We start from the raw sequence: 27,080 nt of genomic DNA on the forward strand, positions 1-27,080 counted from the left end.
CATCAAGAGTTGGAGCTAGGAAAGAAATGTAAATCTTCACTGAAATAGCCAAGATTGTTAAAAAAAAAATGGGTCATGGCCATAGTGAAGGTAACAAAGGAACCAACTTGGTTTGACTGTGGACAAATGGCTTTTGAGGGTTGGGGCAGTGTTATAAAAACTGGCAGGTCTGGGGGCATCTCATTTTTGGAGAAGTTGAAGTAAGAAGACAAGAGGGCTCTTCTCCAGTGCTCACAACAGGTGGGTACTTTTGAGGTTTCCATGGTGATCATAAGCAGCTCTTCATGGCTCTGTAAATTTGACTTGTGAAGATTTGCTTGGGGAGCCCTCCTGCCTCATTATGATCAGGACAAGGAAAAGCTTCTCATTTTGATGGGCCTGAAAGTTCAAACCCTTTCCTTCCAGGTCAAAGTCAGCACAAGACTGAAACTTCATTAGCTGTCTTTCATCTCTGAGAAGAATTCCCATAGGACTTAATATTTATAGCTCGGGAAGTATAGAGCTTCCCCAGAGGGAACACACTGGGTAATTTTGAGTCTCTGAGGTTCTTGAGGAAAGGAGGCCTTTATCCTTTCTGTCAGGCCACTGGAGCACAGTAAGACCTGCCAGTCACCCATGGCAGCAGGTACTGCAGGCAAAATATGCCAATCTGTGAGCAGGAGGACTTGGGCTTACATTAATTGCATTCAGTAAGCCTTCTCTATAAATGATGGACATAGCGCTGGGTGGAAAAATAAACCATCTCTGTCTTTCAGACCCAAATTCTTCTTGAATCCAGGAAGAAGCCAGTGTCATCAAGAAAGGGGAAAACTAAAGCAACCTATCTATTTTGTGAGAAGGTCCTATCCTGCCTTGGGGAGACGGAGTCTAGTAGCAAATGTCTCAATCAAAATTCTGATTTAAAAAGGGTCGGCAGAAGCCTAGGATTGCAGCTCAGTTGGTAGTGCCTGTCTTGCAAACATGAGGATCTGAGTTTGAGTCCCAGAGCACATAAAAACCAGCAGGTTTAGGGGCAGTCATGGTGAGGCATGCTTGCACACTTAAAGCTGAGAAAAGTGAAAACAAATAGGGCTTGCCAGGCAGTCAGCCTGGCTCATATGGTGAGCTTTAAGCTACTGGCACTTGAGGAATGACAGCTGGAGGTTTTTCCTGCCCACTATATGCACATGCACACACATGAAGACACGCAATATACACTTGCCTAAAATGCACTGTCGGTTTTCTGCCCCCAAGAGACAGAAAACGTATGTTGTAGGAAAACTGATCTCCAGTTTTCAGATTTCAGGGGATGGAAGCCATATAGACAGTGGGACTCTTTGCAGCAGGGATAAATTGGCTAATCTTTGATTGTCAACTCAACTGAATCAAGAAATGCCAGGAAAGCAGGAAAGCACATTCCTGGTTGCGTCTGTGAGACTGTTGCCAGAGACAAGTGGGTCCCTCCCTGAATGGGAGCAGCATCTTCAACAGCCTGGAGCCCAGACACAACAAAACTGAGCAGGAGAGGAAGTCCACATGCCTGCAAGCTTGCTTCTTCCTGAGCATACTCTTCTTTGCTGAGACATTGACTACAGATATCAGGCTCCTGCTTCTCCAGACTCTGAGATTCATGCCTGTGAACATCCAAGGAGCTTTAATCTTGGACAGAGGCTAAACCTTAGTCACTCTTTTCTGAGGCTTCTGGACTGAGGAGCTGCCTTTTGGTTTCTGCAACTTTCAGAAGCTTGCCAGTGTGTGATCATTCTAACCAACCCAATTAATGTGCATGTCTTTATGTGAAATATATATTTCTTCTATATCACAAGGAGATTGGACCCCCCATTTCCCATGGAAAGAATCCCGTATGCTTTTTAGAAGAGGTGTCTCAAATATCTTTATGCAATTAGCCCACCAACCACAGTGGCTGTCTGGCTGGCAATGTCAAAGAGGTGGTTCTGGGTTTTTCATTTTTGTCTGGGAATTTTTCTAAAAACATATGGGGGTGGGGAAGGCTGCATAGCTTTGGGAGAAGGGGGAAGGGGTAGAGGCTCATTTTCATGATGATATTATTTTAAAAAATGAGAGATAAACCTTCTCAGACCCATGATCCCATCACCTACCCTCTTCTTCTTTACTCCTTTTCATAAGCAAACTTCTTGGGAACCGTGTTCATCTTTTTCTGCTTCTATTTTGTCCCCCTGTACTCATGCCTTACCTACTTCTGGCTTCCGTCTCTTCCGTCTCATCACTTCATAGAACATCTCGTGAAAGTTCCCATGTGAATAAGCTCAGGCATCTTTTCTTTGCGCTTGCTGAGCTCCTAGACACCACTGAACACAGTTGACTTGGTCTGACACAAACACCCCTAACTCAGTGGTTCTCAACCTGTGGGTTGTGACCCCTTTGAGGTCACATATCAAATATCCTGCTTATCAGATATTTACATTATGATTCATAACAGTAACAAAAGGACAGTTATGAAGCAGCATCAAGATAATTTTACCGTTGGGGAGGTCATGAGGAACTATGCTAAAGGGTTGCCATTCGGAAGGCTGAGAACCATTGCCTTAACACAATAGGCTATTGTACTTTTTCTTTGTTTTCTCTATTGCTCTTTTTCTCTGTCTCTTTGAGGATTCCTTCTCTGTGTCCCCATCTATGTCTTGCATTTTTATACTCTCTGCATGTACTTTGATTTACTGACATATTGACTGTCAAAGACACTCAAAGTTAGTCCACAGACAGACCCTACATGCTCAGTCTTAAAGTCAGAATGGCTTTTCATTCGTAGTGTCTGTTCCCCCACAAAGGCTGTGAAATAAACACAATTCATTGGAAAATTAAATCATCTTTTTTTTTTCTTTTGAAACTAGTTAACTTTAGGTGTACAGATTTTAGGTTTATCCTATATTATATGTCTATATGAGTGAGTATATACTGTGTGTGTCTTTCTGCTTCTGGGATAGCTCACTCAAGATGATCCTTCCCAGTTCCCACCATTTACCTGCAAATTTCATAATTTCCTTGTTTTTCATTGCTGAGTAATATTTCATTGTGTAGATATACCACAATTTCTGTATCCATTCTTCAGCTGAGGGGCATCTGGGTTTTTTTTCCAGCTTCTGGCTATTACAAATAAAGCTGCTACAAACATGGTTGAGCAAATGTCCTTATTGTGTACTTGAGCCTAGGACTGGTATAGCTGGATCTTGAGGAAGTGCTATTCCTCGTTGTCTGAGAAAGTGCCAGATTGATTTCCAGAGTGGTTATACAAGTTTACATTCCCACCAACAGTGGAGGAGGGTTCCCCTTTCTCCACAACCTCTATCTAGAGGGAGGACTCTGGCTAAAATGCTTAATCCCCATCCCAAAAGGCAAAGAGGATGAACATCAAAAGAAGAAGAAAACAGGAAACAAGTTAGGAACCTGCCACAGAGGACCTCTGAAAGGCTCTGCCCTGCAGACTATCAAAGCAGGTGCTGAGACTTATGGCCAAACTGTGGGCAGAGTGCATGGAATCTTATGAAAGAGGTGGGAAATAGTAAGATCTGGAGATGACAGGAACTCCACAAGGAGAGCAACAGAACCAAAAAATATGAGTAAAGGGGTCTTTCCTGAGGCTCATACACCAACCAAGTACCATGCATGGAGATAACCTAGAACTCCTGCACAGGTGTAGCCCACGGCAGTTCAGTGTCCAAGTGGGTTCCATAGTAATGGGAACAGGGACTGCTTCTGACATGAACTGATTGGCCTGCTCTTTAATCACCTCCCCCTGAGCGGGGGGGGGGAGCAGCCTTACCAGGCCTGGTAAGAGGAAGACAATGCAGCCACTCCTGATGAGACCTACCAGACTAGGATCAGAAGGAAGAAAAAGAAACCCTCCTCTACCAGTGGACATGGGGAGAGGAGTGTGTGGAGAAGGCGGAAGAAGGGAGGGATTGGGAAGGGAGGAGGGAGGGAACTAGAGGGGGGATACAAAGTAAATAAAGTGTAATTAAAAATAAAATAAAATAAAAATTAGAAAAAGAAACTAGTTAACTGATACAATACCCTAGAAGACTCCGTGTGCATTCTCTCTCTCTCTCTCTCTCTCTCTCTCTCACTCTCTCTCTCTCTCTCTTTCTGTGTGTGTGTGTGTGTGTGTGTGTGTGTGTGTGTGTGTGTAAGCATAAACATATGATCAGATAACAACCTTGGGTATTGGTCCTCACTTTCCACCTTATTTGAGGCAGACTTTCTTTGCTGTCTGCTGCTGAATTCATGAAGCTAGCTAAACCATGGGCTGCAGGGGATGCTCCTGTCTCCACCTCCCTTCTTGCCATAAGAATGCTGGGCTTACAGGTATACTATCCACAACACTTTCACACAGGTTCTGGAAACTGAAACTCAAATCCTCATGCTTACACAGCAAGCTTTGTACTGACCGAGTTATCTCCTCGTCCATGAATCAGTAGTTTCTAGCCAAGATAGTTCAGCCTATAGCATTAGGAAAAAGTCAGACCTCATTCTGAAGGGGGCTATACCCTAGTTGGAAAACAAAACAAAACACAAGCCTGTCAAAAGGAATGCAAAGGACTGCATCCCAGGATGGCTTGCAAGGGACTTTGCAAAACAACAGGGTTCAAGAGCTCTGTTGCAGAAAAAAAAAAATGTGCCTGGTCACAGAGGCACTGGAGTCATTTCTTTGTATGTAGATATCTATCAGTCAGAAATAGAACTTGACATTCTGTAGGATTCTATCACAAATTAACATCATCATCAGCTCTCATCAAATAACACACGAAGAGCACATCTAAAAGCTATTTAGCAGAACCACTCAATATGACATGTGAGGTTTGAAGATGCCTGTTTGGAAATTGCTCCTTTTAATCATACACTGGAAACATCAAAATGTGGGAAGAAGAATTCTTGCCTCAAATTAATTAAGATTCTCTCTGGTTGAAAGCCTTTTCAATGAAAGAAATGGAAAAATAGTTAATGGTACATAAAAATAATGTGGAAGGGGTTGTATATGGGTATAATGACTGTTTAAACTACTTGATGCCTGGAAACCATCCAAAGCTCTCATTGGGGACACTTGTCATAGAGTCCTGTTGGGTAAGAAGATTCCTTTGATTCCTGGGCTGGCACTATAAAATCCATTTAGAAGGAGAAATAATAAATAGAAGCCACAGATTTGAGTATTCCCAAAAGTTGCCTGTTGGGAAGAAAACTGTCCAAGGCAAACTTGAACCAGCGGAAACTCCTTGCTCCCACATCTTGCAGGATACCCTTCTACTGTATCCTGTTTTTACATACCCTCCCCATATTAACCTCCAAGCGTCATAGTCCCATTCTGTAATATGACTCACTTTTGGCCAAGTCTCACCCTTTCCATCAGTCTTCTTCCTCCATCATATCCAAGACCATTGTAACCCTGTGTTGTGTGTGCTATGTTACTTCCAAGCACACTTTATATATTGAAAAGCAACCTTCTACAGATAGCAATGTAAGGTTAATTGTTGCCTCCAGGGAGGAGTTACAGCTGCCAGACTGGCACTTCTCTGTGATCACAGCATGCTCAGTGTTTTGGAGAAGAACACTGGCTTTAAAGTAGAATTTTCATGGTCTAAAATTGGAAATTTTATTACCTCTTTCCCAGGAGCTTTCAGGAATGTTGCTTAACCTCCTTGAATATCCATTTCTTCATCTAGGAAAGATAGATCAGAATATTTACTTTTTAGGATGGAAGAGAAGAAGAGACAATGGATGCCATAGGCATCTTGTGCCTAGAACCAAATAGATGCTTCTTAGACCTAGGTTGTGTCTACATAGGTCACCAATACTGCTTACAGAAAGTTGTTTTTATAAAATCCACACATTTTGGTTGAAAGAGTAACAGAGATAAAAATACACTGAGGAGGGTGGTAGCATCCATGTGGAGCAAAAGTGAATGAGGGATACTAAAGACGGAAGTGTCTAAGTGGGGTCAAGAGAATAGAGAAATGGTAAGAAGAGGAAAGGGTCAAAAAATAATCTAAGGATGTGGTGGAAAAGACTTAAGAAAACCTGCTGCTTTGTAAGCTAATAAAAAATGAAAATTTAAAATGTTTTTTAAAAGAGACAACTATTTCTCAACCAGTGTGTCACAGACCTCATCCTGTTTGTGTTCCCATGTTAGCTACATGGACTCAGTCCAAAAGATCCCCCCAAACATGTATATAGTCTAGTAGTCAGAACAGTCACTGAACCAAGAGTTAGACCCACCGTTACTCCAGTGGGCTCCATGTTAAATTGTCTGTCTGCTCTAGAGCATGTAAGATTTGGCTTAAGAATTAAATAAGGAACTCCTGTAGATGCCTCTGAAAATTGTAAATTTCTATTTAAGTGTTCTGAGGGCAATGATGTCCAGGTCAGCCTTTCATGTGTTGAGGGAAGCCAGATCTTCAAATGTGGCCAACTTCATGAGAGGCTCCGGAAGCAGAGGACAGGGGAGGTGACATGGGTGGCTTGGGGAGACTTGCTTTCACGAGATTTTCCACAGATTGTTTACACACTGTTGTTTGTGAAGACATTCCCACTTCATGCGGATGTGTCCAGTTCTCACAAGGAAGTCTCCGGAGGTGAAGCGTATGACTTTCCTTGCTTCCTGGGTAACTTAGATAGCCTGTCGTCTCAGATGCTGACACCTTCAATGTTTCTCTATAGGACTATAGTCTTTCTCTAGGACTGAAGGTGGAAGGGCTGGGTTTTAAAATGGTGCCCTCAGCCCACAGTATTTTAGTATGTACCCCTCAGCTTTGGATATTCATTGAAATTCTAGGACAGCAGGAGGAGCCTTGCCCTGCATTCTGTCCTATTGCTCTACTGCCCAGTTGCTAGAGCGCATGCTTGTAAGAGGAGATGCTCATGATGCTCCTTACATTTGCTGCAGCAGAGAAGCCCAGGGATGTGTTTTCATTATATGTGCATCCCCCAACAAAAAGCTGGCTCAGTACCATCCAAGGGACAAGACAAAGGCTCACTGATGGGCAGGTGACACTGAGCTGTCTTCCAGCGTTATTTTTAAGCCTCTCTTGTTTCATTTCATACTTAGTGGATACTTGTTATCTTCTTTGGGGAGTGGGCGGGCCTAAAAAGACATGATGACATCCAAGGATTCCTAACTTCCTAGAGCATGCAGGCATGCTAGTGACCAGAACACTGGACCTCATGGAAGGTATGTGAAATCTGGGGAGGTCCCCTAATGCTGTAGGAATGCAGAGGGAGGAACACCTACTTCAGGTAGGCATTCCGAGGCAGCTCCATCAAGAAGAGACACTTGGCTTGGTTGCAAAGGATGAGACAGGTAGCGGGTAGAGCTGGTGAGAAGTGGAAACCTGGCCTAGACTGATGGTGTCACATAGAACTGTTTGGGAAGAACCGAAGACAGGCATGGGGCAAGGAGGGCTTCTAAAGATGGAACCGCTGATTGGTAGAACAGAGGAGAAACTAGAGCTGAGAACACAGGAAAATGGCAGGGCCTAGAGGGAATGCCTGGAATAAAAGTAAGCACCCTCAAACAACACTGTTTATCTGTTCACAACTGTTGTCAAAACCCACCAAGCACCTGGAACATGGGAATATCCAATAAATAATCAGTAGATCCCACATGTCAGAATGCTTACTGAGGAAAGGACATGGGGTTTTATTAGAGCTGTAGGATAATAGCTCTCGGTGTAAAGCGGTAAAGGACTAGCAGGTGGATATTTCCAGGGAGCCCATTGCTGTTAGTTACCCAGAACATTCCTTCTCATCTGGCCACAGAACTCCTTGAGCAGCACCTAGTCGTTTTGTTTCCCACATCCACATCTCTGGCCTGGTAGATGCAGCAGATTTTGGAGTACGCCTCAGACTAAGCCAATGAGAACCTGAGGCTTTTCTGTCTGGAATATGTCTACTTCTATCTGTTCCTACTCCTATTATTCAGCAAGAGGTCATGAACTTGGAGTACCCTGCAAAAGACTTGTATAGTGCAGTAGCAGACTAGACAGGAAGAACTGACAAGTGGAGAAACTGACAAGTGGAGCTCTGACAGCATGCCTGGTTGTCTTCGACCTGTGCCTGAAACCCCACAAATTTCCATTATGCAAGTTAACCTGTCCTTTCCTTAGCTTTGAACTGTGCTCTGTCAGCCCTGACTACTAGAGTCATTGAGGAGCCAATTTCAGGAGTCTTAATGACTACTACAAGCTGACAGCCAGATAAGAAAGACTTTGACCTGCACCGCAGAGACGCTTGGATGGGTATCCACCATGAGTTCTGCCTTACCTAAAGGCATACTAAATGCAAATATACTGTCATATGTTATGTATACTGTATATTTTTGTCTTGTGTAGTTCCAGGGACCCAGCGCATAGGTAGCCCAAGGAGGTGGAAAGGATTATTTTTGTCAAAGGCCATTGCCATTCCTAAAATTTCTTAATTCTCTTCATTGCTTTCTTGTTCCATAATAAATATCCTTTAATTTTAAATTCCCAAGGGCTTAGGTCCTGGGCTTAGCAGGGTGTCTCTGTCCCATGTTCAGCCAGAGAAGGAAGTAGAAACTTCTGAGCTGAAACAGGGGTGAAGTTAGTAAGAAAGCATAGAAGTTCATTCTATGGCATGAGGGTAGGTCCTTCCTTCTTTGAACTCCCCTACATACAGTCTGTAAATCTGAGCAGGGGTAGAGACTCGTGTCTCTCACTTGAGGACAAAGCCCTGGAACTCAGGCTCAGAAATAAGTCTTCCACATAGCAGAGTAGCAGTGACATGAATTGGGGTGAGTGGAGAAGAGAGAACTAAGTAAGTTTCTGGGTCTCTGCGGGAATGCAAGAGAGAGGCTCACAGCCTGCAAGGTTCTTGCAGCTAACGCCAGAGACTTTGAGTGTACTACTTGCTAGGGTCACCGGAAGTGGGGAGATGGTGATATGAAAGCAGAAGATGGAGATGGATCAAGAACCCACAAAAGTCACCTTCTTTTGCTCCCAGGGCAAGTCATAGCAGCATTGCATTTGGATTTCCAGGAAGGTAGCAAAATGCACAAACAACTCATTAAAATTCTCTTGGGCAGATTTGCTCTAAAGGCAAGCTGAAAGTTTTTAATGAGGGAAAATTGTTCAAAAGGTATGATTTTCTAGAAAGTTGACAGCAACTAGCAGAAGAAAAAACTGCCTGGAATAGACATGACATCTTAATCATTGGTACCAAGAAGCCATAATGCCAGACTATAGAAAGCTTAAATAAAACTGTAGCTCCTTTTTCTTTTATTAAGAAATGAAAGCCCAGGAGTACAATGCCAGAACAGGAACTAATTTGAGAAGCTTGCTGGTATAATATTGTCAGTCACACCAGTGATGTGGATAAAAGGCTTTAGCACATGAATAATTTCAGTGAAAGGGGCCTCATTGCTTTTTATTTGCTGGGCATTTACAGGAGAATAAACATGCTGGTATATATTATATATGGAGTGAAAATCAGCCAGTGAAAGCAAAGGCCCTCAGACCCAGTTACCAGGACAGACAGGGTTGCTTAGCAACTGGGCAACAGGAGAATTCTCTCTCCCTTCCTTTTGTTTTTAGATTGTTGTAACCTTTGATCAATTTTGGCTCTATAACAAAAGCCTTGGGTATTTTGAAAGAAGGGTACCTGCTAATCTATAGTAGCAAGGAGGTAGATATAATAACAATCCATCTCTCTGTTTTTGTGTTAAACAGCAAAACAATTTAAAATTCCTTTTGAGGTCTTATTGCAGATGGCTGGATCTCTGATGAAACAGAAGATACATGATAATTGCTTCAGATGATGTTTGCCGACTGTCAGTTACTCTTGATTCTTCTGTCTGTTGGCCAGCTTTGGAAGCCTTGTTCTTGGTTCTGAATCCAATCCCCAAATCCTGAATCCTCAGGAGTCTTTATGCCCTTCCTTTTGAAACCACCCTGGGATCAGGGAATGCAATGTGGAAAGTGCACCATCTCTTCTGTTATGATTCTTTTTCTATTGTATAAATTTAATTTTGTGTGTGTGTGAACTTATGTGTCTGCATGGGGGGGGGGAGGAAGGCAGTGCCTTTGTGTATGGAGAGCAGAGTTCAGCCTTTTATGTCATTCCTCAGGATGACACTCACCTTGTTTGTTTACTATTTATTTCTTCATTGGCTTAGTTTTTAGATAGGATCTCTCATTGGTCTGGCTTTTACCTCTTCAGCTAGACTGGCTGGTAAACAGGCTCTTGAGATGTGCTTGTCTCTGTCTTCCCAGTGCTAGGACTATAAGTATAGGTTCCAATAATCAGCTTTCTTGTAAGGATCCTGGGCATTGAACTCAGGTCTGATTCTTGCACGGCAATCGCTTACCTAACTACACCAGAGCCTCAGCTCCTAATTCAGATTCTTTCATGCCAGCACGCCAATGGCTGTAGGCTCAGTTACCAAACAAATGAATTCACAGGTCCTTCTTACCCTCAAGGACCTTGGAAGCTGTGAGGACCAAGGCAGAGGAAGATAGGGATTGGGACAGATCAGATTCATCTGCCCAGAATGCAAGGAAACCATCGGGACAGTCTGCTTTCAGCTAGTAGGTAGAGACTGCACTCTAACTTCCTCAGAATCCAGCTGCCAATAGCTGGGCTGCAGAGGTCAAGCCTATTTCCATGAAATTAACTTTCCTGAATCAATCAACCAAGGACTCCTAATAAATTAATAGTGCCTAGTTTGTCTTAGGTTGAAAGAGATAAACAGGTGAAATGGTTCCTGAAGTAGGTAGCAAGGAAGGAAGGAAAAGAAGTTGGGAAAGGTGGGGATGCATGCTTTCTGAACACCGACTCATCCTCCTGGGGCCTTATCAATCTCAGAAATGGCAATTTGAACAGGGTGGCTCCTGTACTCATTAAAATGGAAAGTGATGAGTGAGCGACTGTTTCTGGAGGCCCAGCTGTGGGGTGTGTGTGTTTCTGACAGGAGCTGAGGCTCATGGCTCCTTTTGTGAAAAGCTTTCAGTAGATAGGGTTCTGGGCTGGGTTGGGTTGCTAAGCGTCAGAGTGATGGTTGTTGTATTGTTCTTTCATCTTGTCTAAATGTCTCCTTACAGCACTGTCCCTGTAATGTTTAAAGGCAAGTCGCTCTTCCAGATCAGCCCACTGCACCTTGGTGGGGCTGGAGAAAGGATGTCTTCCCTCACTTCCCTTTTCCTTTCTAAATCCACATTCCGATTCATGATTAGCACACTCTCCATCACAAGCGCCCAGCAGCGCTTTGCTGGAGAAAAGATATACAGTGTTTTCCTGCCCCCCTCCCCCCGACTGCCCTTCCCCAGCTCGGCCTGTTCTAGCTAGGCTGATGCCTGGCACCTGGTACTTTTCTCCCTGTCCACAATCGATGCCACCAGAGCAACTGCCAGGGTGGGGTAGCACTTTGAACTCCAACTATCTTGATGTTTGCACTATAAGTTGAGCCTTAACTGTGACTCTCCACCCATTTCTGCATTCCAGGGGACTTCTGCAAACAATCCTGGGCTCATTGAGAGGCTGGAGAATCCCTAGAAGGCCAGTCTCAAAATCAAGGGCCTAGGAAGAGGAAGCAGCTTTTCTGCTTCTTGTGGACTGCCTCTGATTCCCTGTGCCCAGGAGCTGATGAAATTCCTTCTTATTACTACCTCTTCCCCCCGCCCCAGGAAGGACTCAGTATTAACGGAGTGCTGCTGAGACACTTTGTTCCTTCTATTGCTACGAAAGGAGCCGAACCCCAGAAAGAAACAGGTCATTGGATCAGCTGAGCTGTAAAAAGCCCCGCGAACAACAAGCAGCCACAGAGGGGCATGGTTTCAAATGGTAGGGTTAAATGTTTTACAGCTGAGACTGTTCCATTCTGAGGCCTGATAATGTCTGGATGAACCTAACCTAGTTACTGACAAGAACTCCTCCTAATGTACTCTTCATGCCCTGGTTGATGCTGGAGCTGGGCAATTCAGTGTGAGGTCAATTTGATTTAGTAAACTGTATCAACAAAGTTAGTAATTCTGTGATGTAGAGCAAAGCAGAGGCCTGGCGGGCTCAAGCTGCGGTTTTTTCAGTCCACACATAGGGCTTCGGTGAGCCTCACATCTTTACCCTCACTTGTGAACCGTGAGCTTGCTGGGACGAGACAAGGGATTTGGTGTGATGGCATTCTGAAAAGGAAAAAAAAAAAATGAATCATAGAGAAAAAAAATGCAGTCATAATACACATCCTAGAGTTCATAAACCTGGAAATCTCTATCTAAAAAAAAGAAAAAAAAAAAAAAAACATCTGTGATGAGTGAATCTCTCAACCTTCTTAAGAAAGCCTCATTTTGCAATTAGCACAGGGGTCACAATGGGTCAAAGGGCAGAGAGTAGGATAATAGAAACTGTAGGGTTCTCATCCCTAAGTGGGACGCCTGTTCCACACCCCTCCTTTTAAGGCTAGAGGATCATTGCAAAGAGGAGACAGAAAGGTTGGAGGAGCCAGAGGTGGTGAAGGACTACAAGAAAACAGTGTTTTCTCGGTTCAACAAGGGCGTGATACATCCGCACTCATAATGGCTGCAACAGCATGCACAAGACCTGTCCATGTTCAACCAGACAAAATCCTAGCACAGGGAGGGGAGGTGGACACAAAGCCCACCCCTTAGTGGAGGACATATTGGCAATTGACAGCTCGTGGGAGAAAGAGAGGTTTGTTTGTTAGTTTGTTTGTTTGTTTCCCAGAGCTGAGGACCAAACCCAGGGCCTTGCACTTGCTAGGCAAGCACTCTACCACTGAGCTAAATCCCCAACCCCAAGATTTTTCTTTAAGGATGTGAACCAGTAAGTTAGCCAAGCTCCAGCGGCTAGCTACATACATAACCCTGCCATACATGGGCAGCACAAGAAGAGAAAGAGGACACAAAGTAGTGTGGGAAGGAAAAAGAGTGGAGGGTCTGTGAGGAGTCGGGGGAGGAGAGGATTTGGTCAAATTACATGGTGTGGAATTCTCAAAGAACTAATAATTTTTTAAATTTATTTGTTTTTTATATTAATCACAATTTATTCACGTTGTATCCCAGTTGTGTCTTCCTCCCTCATCCCCTCCCAACTCCACCCTCCCTCCTTCTTCTCCTTCCATGCTCCTCCCCAAGTCCACTGATAGAGGAGGTCCTCCTGCCCTTCCATCTGACCCCAGCCTAAATTTATTTTTTTATTAATCACAGTTGATTACAACTAATAATTTTTAAGAATCTTTGAATTGAGTGTGTCAAAAATCAAGATTTCTATAATTTTAGCTCTATCAAGTGTTGGGAATAATTTGTAATTGTAATCCTCATAGAAACAATTTTTTGGGGTAGAAGAATGCCTTTTTAATGTGCTTGTTGTCTTTCGGTCATAACCAGCTACACACATTTATATTTTGATAATGGGTATGTAGCTAAATTGCCAATTGTAAAGGTTTAGTTTGATTTATCACAACTACTTCCCAAAGGCCCAACCTCTTCCTAATATCTTCACATGGTCGGGATTTCAACATAGGGATTTGATGGGAACGCATATATTAGGCTGCTACACTTTATAGTACAAGGGTAATTAGCCACAGCTTGGTAGTCTCTCAGCAATCAAGTCTGTCTTCATTTATTAAACAGTGAATTGCATTCTAGTCTGTCTCCTTGAGCCTGAATCTTCCATCAGTAAGTAAAGTTGGGTTGCTTAAAGGAGGATGCTAGAGGGGTGAACACAGGTGTAGAACTTGGCCTAGATCCCAGAAAGGAGGGAGTTTTCCACAGATACGTGAGTATTGTGCTGTGACACTGCATCTTACTACAACCGTGGCAAGTGGGTTTTAGTATTCATCAGGAGAAGCGGAGAAGGATTCTGCTTCCCTTCAGGTGACAACGTTATCAGTGCTCCTTTTGGCTCCAGTTGCTTTCATTGGTCTTAAATGGTTCTGTTTGTCTCTTAGGATGTGGTGATGTAGTAAATGGCTTCACAGTGATCAGATCATATGTGCTAAAATTCATAGTGGATTGGGGTTAGCGAGAAGGCTTGGAGGCCAAGAGAAGAACACACATTGATTTAGCGGAAGAGCTGGGTTTGGTTCCAAGCATTCACTTGAGGGGAAAGGGATGTTCACAGCTTGCCTGTAACTCCAGCTCTAGGAGTTCTAACACCCACTTCTGGCTTCTGTAGATGCTTGCATTCATGTGCACACACACACACACACACACACACACACACACAGAATTTAAAATTAAAATGCCATAGAAACGATAGAATACAATTGTAATCACCTAGAAGTAGTTGCTGAGGCCTTCAGGCCAGCTTGGCCTCAGCAGGAAGCTGGTGTGGATGTTTGGAGTTCTCGGTGTCCACTAAGCACGCGTCCTGTGTTGGCTGCCTGAGAACAGAAAGTGATACTGAAAGTCACAGTGGAGGAGAGGCAGACAGATGAATCAGATTGGCTGCCACACAAAGGATGTGCAGAACCTGGAGATTAGTGTAGTACGCCTTCTAGGACACCTGAGGTTTCCTCACGAACACTTGATGTGTTCTAAAGCTTTCCCAAACCTTTGAGTCTTCTCTGGACTGGGAAGAGTCTAGTCTGTGGGCAGAATTAAATCTTGACCAACAAAACACATTCACAACTTTCCTAGTTCTGTTTTCAGGCCTAAGCCTCCAGTCCTGCAGATATGCACACAGTGACTTCTCTGAAGCCAACTTGTCACCTGTAAAATTGGGGGAATAGTCAAACCTTCCCCAAGCAGTTATTACATGGCTTAAATATGTATGGCACATGGTGATTGCAAACTATTCTGAACTGTACATTTTTTATGTATGAGTGATATCTAGTTAATTAAAGAGTCTAATTAGGTACGGCAACTTCAATGCAGAGGTCAGATTGTGTGGAGCCCACCCCGAGCAGATTCATCTACCCCACAGCTCCTGAATCTATGAGTCAGAGAACATCGGGGAATAGGGTGAGGCAAGGTTATAAAAGCTGGAAAGCCTGCTGTGAAAATCCACTCATAGAAATGTTTGCAGGATGTGAACAATGGTATTGTCGGTAGACAAGCTAATGCAGAAGGTGGAAAAATCTCACAGGGGCACACCCTTGAATAAAGGACTACAGGCAACCGGCATCTGCTGGGAGAGGGAGAGTTAGTTTCTTTCAGAGATGAGCTCCCAGACGGTTGTCTAACACAAAGTGCTCAGAATGGGGCCAGTGGGTTATATTTATATATTTGTGTACACACACACACACACACACACACACACACACACACACCCTACATGCATTCAACAATAATAATTGGAGAAGAAGAGGCTATCAATTTGAGAGTCAGGGGTACATGGAAGGAGTTGAAGGGAGGGATCTTGGAGGGGAGGGGCTGGTGGGATGAAAGGAAAGCAACTATATTTTAATTAAAATGCATACAAATGAAAGACTGAAAAAAAAGCCCAAATAGTACTACATAGCCTAGAAATTCCAGTATCGAGCATCTAGCCAAAGGAGGCAAAGCCAAGTATATTAAAAAGCGATCTGCTCTTCCCATACCCACTAGAACATTTACAATAAGTGAGATGTGGAATCAGCCTAAGTGTTCAAGTGTCATGCCTGAATAACTGTCCAGCATGGAATACTATTGAGTGTTTAGGAAAGGAAAGCTGTCATTTGCGGAAGTATTGATGAGACCAGGGAACCTGAGCCAAGTGTGATAAGCCTGGCATAGAAAGACACATGGTGCATGATGGGAATTCATGTGTGGAATCTAAGACTTGAACTCATGGAAGAAGAGAGAAGACGACAGTGGTTGAAGAAGAACAGTGGTTGATAAAACAAGTAAAATCTGATCAAAGGATGACAAATTTCAGCTCCATGGAAGTAAGTTCTGGATCTGTTTGTTTATGGTGGCAATCTGTACAGTGGCAGCTGTGGCAATCGACCTGTACTTGTGTCTAGTAACCATGTGCTTGAGGCTAATGACCATGCATTTGAACATTTATGACCTAAAATAATGAATAGATGAAAAAATATTCAAAGTAAGAAACCATAGGCTGGAGGGATAGGAGATTGAGAGCACTGTTTGCTCTTCCAAAGGTTCTGAGTTCAATTCCCAGCAACCACATGGTGGCTCACAACCATCTATAATGAGATCTGATGTCCTTTTCTGGCCTTCAGGCATACATACAGACAGAACACTGTATACATAATAAGTAAATACATATTTTAAAAATTAAAAATGATATTAAAAAAAAAACCCTGGCTAGGTCTGACTAGGTGGAGTCTTGTTAATTGAAATTACTTTGTATAATAGGCAAGTCTTTTAAATAAATGAACTGTTGTTAAATGTTCAGGAAAGACAGCATTTAAAGGTTTGCCCTGATTTCCCACTGCTAAATGCGTCTAAGTCCAATTGGAAAGCTGTTGGTTATTGCTAAGGTATTCATGCCGTAACAATTAATGAAAAAAGAAGCCATGAGTCTGAATGAGAGCAAGGAGGGGCATAGAAGATTTGGAGGGAGGAAGGGGAAGAGAGAAATGATGTATGTTATGATTTAAAAAAATAAAGAAATGTTTTTAAAAAGTTTGCCCCCTAAAAAAAAAAAAAGTTTGCCCCGGTGTTTCCAGAAGTACTGAACCCACGAAAGTGTGTTCTAAGTACTGACTGGTTGGTGAGAGAATGTGAGGCCTTTTCTCTCCTGAAGCTGTTTTCTGATGCTCTCAGGTTCAGTTGCCAAGGCCAGTTATAACACATGTAGGCAATTTCCTCTCTGCTTTTGCTGAGTTCTACAAAGAATGGCTCGTTTGCAGTGAGAGCAAGGTTCTAATGATTGCTTCACTTGCTGTAACCCTCTCCAAGTTGGTTGAGGGCATCAGTGTTCTTATTATGAGATAGCTTATCCCAACAGGAAAAATTGGAGGGCTCAGAACTGGAAGTGAGGTTTTAGTTACTGAGGCGAGCTAAGAACAGCTGAGGGGTCATCAGTTCATGGGGTTGCGTGTATGTGTGTGTGAGGGGGAGGGGGTATCTTATCCAGTGCCTAGAGTCAACATGGCTGCCATCTAGCTCCATTAGCTGTTATTGGAGGGGACACAAAAGGCAAGCGATTAATGTGTGGTTACTCACAGTGCCCCTTTACCTGTTGTTCTTATTATGATTGTGATATATGGTACATTCTGGCCTGTTCATAATTATACTAAATGACATCCTTCATACACTTAAGTAAAAAAAAAAAAAAAGTTTCAATTAAAAAATTGGCACTTGTTAAAAGGAACTTAATGCAGAACAAATTCTTAGGGAAGTAAGTTTCATTGAGACATTCGTGGATTTCTCCATACACACTCTGGTATAGATTGTAAAGAATTCAGAAAGGAGAGGATTAAGAGAGGTTCCCTTTCTTGTGTTTGCCTCCGGCTTCATTGCAAAAAACGGTCAAAGTGCATTGGTTTCCTGATGATAACCACAGGTCTGTGACTAAGTGGGTAGCAGAATCCCACATTTTCTACGTTGTGAGTAAGGAAATTCTAAGACATGTTGCAGCAGTTAGTGACCACTTCTTCTTGGAGGGACTCATGCCCTGATGGTTAGCACTGCATTGCTTCCCATTGCTCTTTAAAGAGAAAAAGTAGAGAATCTATGTAAGAAACAGAACTTCCATGAATTAGCAAACCCTGGTGTTCTACTCCCCATAAACTCACTTATCAGATGAGCTCCTATTTTAACCAGTTACTTTAAAAAGCAAACATTCTTTATCGCACATGTCTCTATTTTAACCAATTACTTTATTGCATCTTTATTACGGGTCAAAGGTTAGGCAAAGTCAATACCTGCCGTCTACCTGACTCTTAGTCACAGCAAACACTGCTGATCAAGGAAGTTTGGAACTAGGCTTCTTATTGTCTAAAGTGTCATTAGTCCCCAAGTAATTATTATAAATGTCATTTATATGTCAACCATTATGTTGAAAGTCTTCCCAAGTTCAAGCCCATGAGAGGGAAATCACGTCTTACTTGGGTTCCTCTGATAATCCTGAAAAGATTATTTTCTTAACCTTAAATGGATACGCATAAAATGGCCCCCTTCTGAGATAAATCCTAGTGTTCTTCCTGGCTATAAATGGAGGTGGTAGAAACAACAGGCATTAATTACACAGCGCGTTCACATGGGCCAAAACTTCTGTCTGCATTTGATTTGAATGTTGAAACTTATTTAGCTATTTGGCTATCTGTGCTGGCTCAGCCCAACAGCTGCATACAAGTCCTCTGTGATGGACAGAAGACAGAAAGGTAAAGGAACAAAAATGGTTGAACGAAAATAATTTAAGGGTTTGGAATGGCTCTAGTGTTTACTTAACTCTTGCCCTATATTTGAGTTTCTGTCTTGTTTTGCGCATTATGTAAAGAAGCGAGGCTTCTGAAAATGGGATATGGGCAGCCCCATGGGGCTCTGAACTGACCATACTGAGTTAATGTCATCACTACTTTGCCCAGGCGACAGAGGTCTGGTAGATTTTCCCACAGACAGTGCTGTGATCTTGGGTATCTCACCATATGTTTTATAGCCTGAGTTTTCTAATCTGCTGGGTGAGAGGTCTCCAAGTGTGACCTGTGAGCACAACTGAGTCCTTATTAAAAACAAGGATCCTGGGCTGGGAAAACAGCTCAGTTGTTAAGATGTTTGCCATGTAAGCATGAGTACCTAAATTTGATCTCTAGACATCATATTTAAAAAGATGAGGAATGGTAACATGTCCTTTGAATCCTAGTGTTGGAAGGTGGAGGCAGGTAGATCCCCAGGACTCATTGCCAGCCAGCCTAGCTGGACTGGCAAGCTCCATGTTTAGTGAGAGACCCTATGGAAAAAGTTAAAGTGGACAGTATTGAAGAAGACACGCTTCATCGATCCTGGCCTTTACATACACATGATGCACACATACAACACACACACATCAACAGTTTCCTGCAGTCCCATGAATTTAGTGTTTATTTACTACCGTAAAGTACAGGCCAGTGAAAAGCAATCGACCTGACATGGAAACAGATGTGATCTATTGATTAAAGACTGGCCAACACAAAGCTTCGCGGTGCTGAGGAATGAGCTAGGTCATTCTGCAACGTCAGTTTTGAATTGTTTGACCAAGAGCTTCCATGCTGCTCACCGCTCCACTACAGAAAGCCCCATTGCTCTCCATCACATTATGTTTGCAAGCATTTGACCTCACTAGGGTATAAACTCTCTGAGGTGAGCACAGTGCCTTGCCCATCCTCGTATGTTCCAGTGCTGAACAGTGTGCCTGGTGCATAGTAACCCCACATGGTAGTCTGCAAGCAGCTATAATGAGGTACCACAGTCTACGTAGCTTAAACACCGGGCATTAATTTTCTCATAGTCGTAGATGATTGCGGCCTAGAATCAAGCTGTGAGCAGGGCTTGTGTCTTCTTAGGTCTCTCTCTTTGGATTGTGAATGGTAATTGCATCCCTATTTCTTCAGGTCACCTCTACTCTGTACACATTCATCCTAATCTCTTCTTTTAAGGACTCCAGTCTTGCTGAAATAGGGACTAGCTAAATGGCCTCATTAATTTAATCACCACTTCAAAGGTCCTATCTCAGGAGGTACTTATATCATGGGATATTTACTATTGCTTAATATTTGAGTGTATGAATTTCTGAGGCCATAATCCAGCCTATAATATCCTTCAATAAATGTTTTGCCAAGGTCTGGATGGATGAATTAGTAAAAGTGACCTTATGTCTATGTCTTTTTATGAACACATCCTTTTCCTTATCCCCTCCATATATATAAAATAACCTCTCTCTCTCTCTCTCTCTCTCTCTCTATATATATATATATATATATATATATATATATATATATATATGGAGGTTATTTTCTTAACCTTAAATGGATATGCATAAAACAGCCCCTGTATATATATACAGATATGGAAGATTTATTTGACAACATACAAAGAGGAACACACATTTCAACAATAAGGTCAAGGCTACTGATGATTAAACCTGTGATTAGAGATGTATCAGAAAGTCTACTGATGTCATGGGCTGTCTTTGGGGCTCTTACCTTCCAATGGTCCCAAGCCCTCAGGCTTGGAAGCAGTTGTTCAGTTCTGTAAAAATTTTCAAGAGAGACAATTTTGCTTTCTACTGCCTCCTCCACACAAACTTTCAATTTCCCATTCGCAAGTGCATATATACTCGAATGGGTTTGTTAAAAGTCTGCACCCTAAAGGAGTGAGGAACTCCAAGAGAAAATGGCAGAGATGGTCACTCGTTATTCCCTTTCAAAGATGGGAAAACAGATAGAGTCATCAGTACAGCTTCCCTTATCTGAACTTTTCCTTTCCTGTCTTTTCTACTCCGGGGACGCTGTCCAGCTGTCACTCTCTTCATCCTGCACCATCTGTCCTTCCTGCCCTTTGGCTTCACCTCTGTGTGAGCCAGTGCACCTGCACAGAAGAGGCCCTTGCTCATTTTGCTGCACTAACCCATGTATTTCTCATAGGCTGCTGTCCACTGAGCTGCCACACTGCTCTGGCCACTGTGCTTTGCCCTTCCCTTCCCTTTATCTCACTTCCTTCTGTACCCTCGCATACACCTGCTTTTCGCATCTCAGAAAAACAAGGCTTTCAATGGTCAGTTGATTGGCCCCAAATCGTAGAGAGATATGATAGATGATAAAAACTAAGATTCAAAGCTGAGCAGATGGCCTGGCCTGGGTACTGACTGTGCTCTCTGAATTCCCCATACAGGATGGTGGTTACACAAAGCTTGAAAGCCAACCAGACCGGGTTCCATGTTTCCTCACTCTGGAGTCAGTTCCCGTAGCTTCTGGCGAGTTAAAGTGCTTACTTTAAAACAATCTACCCATGCAGCGTTTTCCGTGTTTGCAGCAGCTCCTATTTCTGAATGCCTTGCCTTTGGTTCATTCTAGTTATTTGTGACAGAGATTTATTCCTCCAAACCTTCCCTATCCCCTCCAACTTCAGTCAGCCATCAGAAGAATTCAGGCCTTTGAAACTGTGTCCTTTCAAAGGCTGCAGAGGCAGCCCATGACGTCTCTTATAAAAGCCTCTTTAAGGCAGACCGTGAACCGTGGTACCCCCTTCCCTTGGTAAAACCACAAGAAGTTTCTTTCACTCCAGTGAGCGATTCCTCGCTAGCAGCATCTCATGGCAGAATGTATCACCAGCAACGATTCTCTAGGCTTTAGAAATCATAGCCATACTGAATATTTTCTTTCATATCCATTCCTTCTCTCAATAGTAAGTGCTGATTGTCCCTATGAGGAATTCCTGGCCAACAAATCCTGCGCCTGGGCATGTGTCTCTATCCTGCACCTCTGGGAGCCAGGTGTGTTCTTCAGTCGGCTGAATGTGGCTGTAAATTATGTCGTGCTTTCTGTCAGCTCCCTGACACTGAAATCATATCTGCTGTCAGAGGTGACAGGGGCCACGACAATGATGTATTGAAGTATTATGGAGTGGCCGGGGAACGGGCAGGGCAGGCTCCTCTGGCAGGCCTGCTGACACCTGTGTGTGGGCTGCATAGTCTAGTCAGATTTTACCTGAGAGAGTCATAAGAGAACATCTACCTCATCCCAGGATTGCAAGCATGGCCATCTCCTGTTGAGGTCTTGTGACAGGCTTCAGATGTTGACTGAACTCTACCTCTTAATTGTATTGTGTGACAAAATGCAAAATCCATCTCCTAATTACTTTCAAGCACTGAGTTCTAAGGCATTTTGACTGCATTCAAGCAGCTAATTTGAACTCACAGACAACAAGCTTTATTTTGTCCAAATGACTGATCATTCCTTGCCATTGTCGCCATTGCGTTCCCTTGCCTTCCACCAGATGTCTCTTTCCTTCCTTTCTCTTTAGAACTGAAGGCAAAGTAGAGTCTGCCAGGTGACATGCTCACCTTTGTGCTCTCACTGTTCACTGAGTGAAAGTTGAGTGTTCTGTGGCTCTGCCCAGCCCTTAGCAATCAGTCTTTGTACCCTTCCCTCTGCAATTTTGTAAACTCCTCTCCTTTTCCTGGATTCTTACTCTGTAGGACTGATGCTGCTTTCTAAGACATCGTTGCAAGAAATGCATCATTCTACCAGCAACAGCCACTTAATACATAGTCCTCACTAGGGCCAGCTACCATGCCTCGTGTTTGATCCCTGTGTGCACAGCACGCAGGGCATATGTGGGTGAGTTTGAGCTGAGGCAGTCTTCTCTTTGCCATACCTCATAGAGAGCTATGGTGGTCTTTGTTTCAAATGATGTGTATATTGGGCATTTGGCCTTGCGTTTCATAGACTACGTGGTCAAGAAGTCTCTTGCTCAGAGTTTGATAATTTATGGTTGCTTATCCTTGGAATTCTGAATCATCTTGTCTTCAAGTCCGTGTTTTGTAAATGGAGTCTAATGGTGTGTTCGTTGTGGACTTGAAGCCTTGGTCCAGTATCATGTCCCTCTCTACAGCCCCCACCTCCCTGCCTTTCCTTCTGGCCAGGGTTTTAGCTGCCTGTTTTTAAGTTCCTTGGCACCACATACCTCCTCATCCCTTTCCCTCTGAATTCCTCTTGACCACTGCCATTCTCCATCCAAGTCTTAGCATGAGCTCCATATCCTTCTGCTGCGCTCGCAGTACCTGATATGGACATAGTGGGCAAGAGGTCAGCTACTGTCATTCCACCAACCGTGGGCCATGTCCTCAAGCACATGAGTCGATGTGGACCATTTTTATTCAAACCCTTGTATGTGTGTCTGTGTGTATCAGTAGAAAAAGCAACCTTCACTTAAACATACCACAAAACAGAGAATAAAAATAATTACAGTTAACAATTGGAAAAGGGGAGACGTACCAGGTTTTGATTTTAAAACACAGAATTGTGTCTCTTTGATTTTAAAGTTTCTGCATGACATCTCCAAAGGGGTTAATGCATGTTAGCCTTTGGCTCAGCTAGGTAACACTGAAGGTGGTTACAGATGTGTTAGCTCTGGTGCCTCCTTCAAGGCTGAGCATATCTGAAGTCTTGGTGCAGTATTTCCATCTTGCCTTACTATAGCTCTGTGTGCTGAGGGACTCTAAAGCATTAGAAAGGGAGGAAGCCAAACAAACTGGACTTTCATTTTGTGAGAAATCAGAGGCCCAGGGAATTCCCCTTACTTCCTTCCTCAAATCTGGGGAGGTCTTAAGGCTCTTTAGCTGACTCTAAAGCTCAAAGGTGTCATGGTTCTTTACTAGAACTCAAGGGAAAATGTTGGTGAGAGAGCCATAGATTTCTGTTGCAGTAAATAAAAAAATGAATGTTCAGCCACATAATGTTATTTATTATTAGCTCTATAATTATTGCAGCAGTATTAATTAACCCACTATCACAAATAATAAGATACAGACACCTGTTAGATTTTATAATTGCCTTATTTATCTTCAACCAGGTAAATATTTCTACCTACGCTATCTCAATAACCTTCACATCCATCTCCCAGCCCCTAACCAATGCCATCTGCCTTAATCATCTTCTCTGGTCTACCTTCCATCCATAATCCCAATATACTTGCTTATATTTTTCATCTTGGGTTTTTTTTTTCCATCCTCATCATCCTTGGAGTCCTTCCTCCCAGCCCACGTGGTTCCTTCTCCATGGTAACCCATCATGGCATCCTCCTGCCTCCTCTCCTCCAGTCCATCTGTTTCCTATGACTCTCCTGTCCTCTAAAGCCCAGGAACCTTAGCCATGCCTAACCCATTCTGACCTGCCCGGGTATAGGACTTTAATCAACCAATCAGGTATAATGTCTTAGGCAGGTTTACAAAACAAGAATAGGTGTATGGGGCAGTAAGCAGATCTCGAGGGCCAGTAATTAGCATCAGAATAAAGCATCAGAACAACCCCCAACAGATTTCATAATGATCCAGTTGATTGTGGAGCACTTTATAGACATTAATGATCTTGACTCTTACAAACCCTGTGTGGTAAACATTTAGGGTGTCTCAGTAGCAGTGTTTAATTTACACAAATCCCACCATCTCAGTTTCCTGGAACTTCTATAACAAGAGGTTTAAAGAACAAAAGCTATTGTCTGAAAGTTCTGGACACTGAGAAGTCTAAAAGTACCCATGGGATTTGATTCCTCCGTGGGCTGAAAGGGAGCATTTGTGACAGGCTTCTCACTTTTAGTGTCCTCGGGTCTGTCAGCTTGTAGATGGACCTTCCCGGTGTCTTCATACAACTCTTTCTGTAGAAGAGTCTGGGCTCGAGTCCTCCCCTTTTATCAGGTCACGAGTCACACTGGATCAGGGCCCACCATCATGACCCTGTTTTAGCTTGGTTTCCTCTGTAAAGTCTCTCAAATTCGGGTCATGTTCTGAAGTACTGACTCGGTTAGGGGAGTGGAGTCCATAAGGCTTTTTTTGAGAGGCACAAGGTTTAATTCATAGCAACGTGTATGCACTTCGTAAGGTTGAGAGAAAACTAGAAAGAGATTAAGTAATGTGAATCCCTCAGCTGTCTTCCACGGGAGACATGGCCCACATATTTCTTCTCCCTGTTAAGTACCGTCTCCACATGCCTGCTACAGTATGAGCTTGGGACACTTTAGTGTTTAGCCTGGCTCCTGAAGACAAGGCAGCCAGTTTCCTGGGGATGAGCTTAGGAAGCTCTGTTCCGTGTGGTAAGAGATGCCTCATTGGGCACTGTGAGGTGACAGTCTAGCACTGAGCTGGGCCACATTAAGGCTGAATTGTTTTTTTGTTTTGTTTTTTTTTTAACAGCTTTGCTGTTTTGAGATAATGTCCTACGTTGTGGTCCAACTTGACCTAGAATTTTCAGTGTAGCCCCAAATGGCTGAACACACAAATGAGGGATTTTCTTTTAATTATTGAAAATGGGAAGACCCACTTCTGGTCTGCTCCTTTGAGGTGGTAAAATACACTTTTAATCCAGATCTTTTGCAGTGGGTAGACCCACCTTTAATCCAGACCAAACCTTCCATTGGCAGCCTATATAAAGGCCATGAAGGAAGGAAGCTTGCTTTCTGCCTTCCTGCTCCCACTAGCAAGTCCATTCCTACACTGGCTTTAGAGCCTACTTCTCTGGGATTCTGAAGACCAGCTGAGACGTACGACCTCATGGACTAAACAACTACTGAATTCTTGGAATTTCCATCAGTAGACAGCCATTGTTGAACTAGTTGGACCATAGCCTGCAAGCTATTCTAATAAATTCCCCTCCCACATTTATATATATATATATATATATATATATATATATATATATATATATATATAGTGTGTGTGTGAGAGAGAGAGATGCTATTATACTCATTCTATAAGCCCTAGTCCTCTAGAGCAGTGGCTCTCAACCTTCCGAATACTGTGACCCTTAATACAGTTCCTCATGTTGTAGTGACCACAACCATAAAAATATTTTTGTGACTACTTCATAGTTGTAATTTTGCTACTGTTAAGAATCACAATGTAAATATCTGTGTTTTCTGATGGTCTAGGTGACCTCTGTGAAAAGGTCATTTGATTCCCAAAGGGGTCATGAACCACAGGTTGAGAACTGCTGCTTTAGCAAATTCTGACTGTTACACTCAGGTTGGCCTTGGACTTTCTATAATCCTCCTGCTTCAGGCTTCTGAGTGTTGAGGGGTTTAGAAAGTACCTCTGACCAGCAGTGAGTTTAGGCACTGAGTTTAGGATCCAACTCTAATGAAACTGTAAATTTTATTGTGTCATGCCCTTCAGATAAACATTTGCCACAAAACTTAGAATAATTCCTTCCTGAAGACAGAATAGCAGATCCGGAATTCAGTCATCAAGTCTGCACTTAGACGACTTCAGAATCTCAACCCTGTTGTCCATAATTTGTCATTAGGCCAAAGAAGAAGAAGAAGTATTGTTTGCCTAATCTCTAAGATTAAGTTTCTGGAGTCTGGGGCAAGCTTGAGTAGGATGCAGAGCAACATTTCCCTTTCAGTAGGAGCTTCCTTGTTCCTTCTCCACACTGCTTCCTAGGGGGATTAGTTATAAAGGATCTCAGGCTGCTATCCTGGGTTTTAGAGACTTCCCAAAAAGCAAAGGATATCATCTTATTTCACAGAGAACACCTTTGAAAAGGATTCTTGGCAACACTGGTTTCTTCTAAGATAAGTTCTAGCAGAGGTTCCCATGAAACTCACATTTCTAATTTTGGGCTAATGTCTAATGTTCAACAGGTGTCAAGAAAAGAAAGCCACTTAACTGAGAGTATAACATGGAGGTGGAGGGAGAAAACAGAAGGCACCACTTGGGGGGGGAACAAAATATACTTCAAGAAGAGTTAATATAAGAGGAAGAATGTGAATCGATGGGGTCCATCAAATAGGAAGTATTTAGATGTTCATTTCAAGGTCAAGTTTCCTTTCAAAATACCCAGTGTGTTTTTCTATGGAATAGATGAGATGAAATGTTTAATACAGTTTCCAGTGTTCTTACCACTATTTCCACTGTATTTCAGAGTCATGAACAGTTCATAGGTGTGCACATGTGAGTACTGATTCCAAATTTATGTGAATGATGAAGGAACAGCTCATACCCAAATGACAGCCATTTGCTGAATCCTCGTGCATATTTCCAACCCTTCTGGAGTCCACAGGGCTCATCTTGCATTTGCAATTCCTTTTCAACATATGTGCTTAGAATTCAAAGGAAGCTGAATTGGCAGGGGATTGATTTCTTACCTTTTGAAAACTAGAAGAGAGGAAACCTAAGCATGTCTGACTGAGCAGGCTGGACAAGAATCTATCAGGCTAGTCCTAGCCAGAGGCAAACATTAGCCATAAAGAACTATTCTCCCTTCAGAACAGCCCACATGGAGCTGGGGAGATGGCTCCTAGGTTAGGAAAACATACTCATCTTGCTGAGGACTTGAGTTTGGTTTCCAGTGCCCATGCATTGCAGTTCACATCCATCTGTGACCCCAGCTTGAAGGAATCTGAGGCACATTTTTGGTCCTTATGAGAATCTCACCCCCCTCCCCCAATACACACGTGTCATTCTCTCTTCCTCTCTCAATAAACAAACAAACAAACAAAACATCAATTTTAAGAAAA

The sequence above is a fragment of the Meriones unguiculatus genome, chromosome 2 (assembly GCF_030254825.1).
Source record: "Meriones unguiculatus strain TT.TT164.6M chromosome 2, Bangor_MerUng_6.1, whole genome shotgun sequence".
In the NCBI taxonomy this organism is placed as follows: Eukaryota; Metazoa; Chordata; class Mammalia; order Rodentia; family Muridae; genus Meriones; species Meriones unguiculatus.